The sequence below is a fragment of the Siphateles boraxobius genome, unplaced genomic scaffold, assembly GCF_051911475.1.
Source record: "Siphateles boraxobius isolate OS27281-9 unplaced genomic scaffold, OSU_SipBor_1 1, whole genome shotgun sequence".
Taxonomy (NCBI): Eukaryota; Metazoa; Chordata; class Actinopteri; order Cypriniformes; family Leuciscidae; genus Siphateles; species Siphateles boraxobius.
Window position 1 is genome coordinate 3513223 of NW_027508699.1, and position 657 is coordinate 3513879.

The 657-nt window shown below is 40.8% G+C and overlaps 1 non-coding gene across 1 annotated transcript; it reads left to right on the forward strand.

Annotated features, from left to right (window-relative positions):
* Positions 1-538: 538 nt before the first annotated feature.
* LOC143741760 (5S ribosomal RNA) lies at positions 539-657 on the forward strand. Its single transcript, XR_013205224.1, has one exon. It is a non-coding gene; the product is annotated as a 5S ribosomal RNA (ribosomal RNA).

The window sequence follows — 657 nt, forward strand, 5'->3', positions numbered from 1 at the left end:
ATAATCAGACAAATATTTTATATAATGGCAAAATATTTGCCTCTGCCGCTTTCCTCTTCAGAGAACCTGTTGCTATCCACCGATCCATGTTGTGGTTCTAACGGCACTGAACTTGAACGTCACGGCCGAGCACCACTAGCCTATTTTAGTAATCACACAATAACCTGACAATTTAATTTAAATTTTATATCAATATAGGCCCATATTCTTGTTACTTTTATTTTTATTTTTATGGGGATTCCTGGTAAAATGAAGGTAAAAAATATTATTTTATATTTTATTTTGCCTTTCCACGGACCACCTGCAGTACCCTCACGGACCACAGTTTGGGAACCACTGGTCTAGAAAAACCCCCAAAATATTTAATTTATTATTAATTTAATGCATATAGAGGTCTAATGAATTAATATTTTGAGCAGCTGTATAAAGACATGTAAACGCTTTGTGGATGCTGTTTGTCTTGCAGCTGCAGTGTGTGTGAATGCTGGCCAAGACTCGTGTGCCTTCTTTAAATATCCCTCTATCGGCTGAGACTCTCGCTTACGGCCATACCACCCTGAACACGCCCGATCTCGTCCGATCTCGGAAGCTAAGCAGGGTCGGGCCTGGTTAGTACTTGGATGGGAGACCGCCTGGGAATACCAGGTGCTGTAAGCT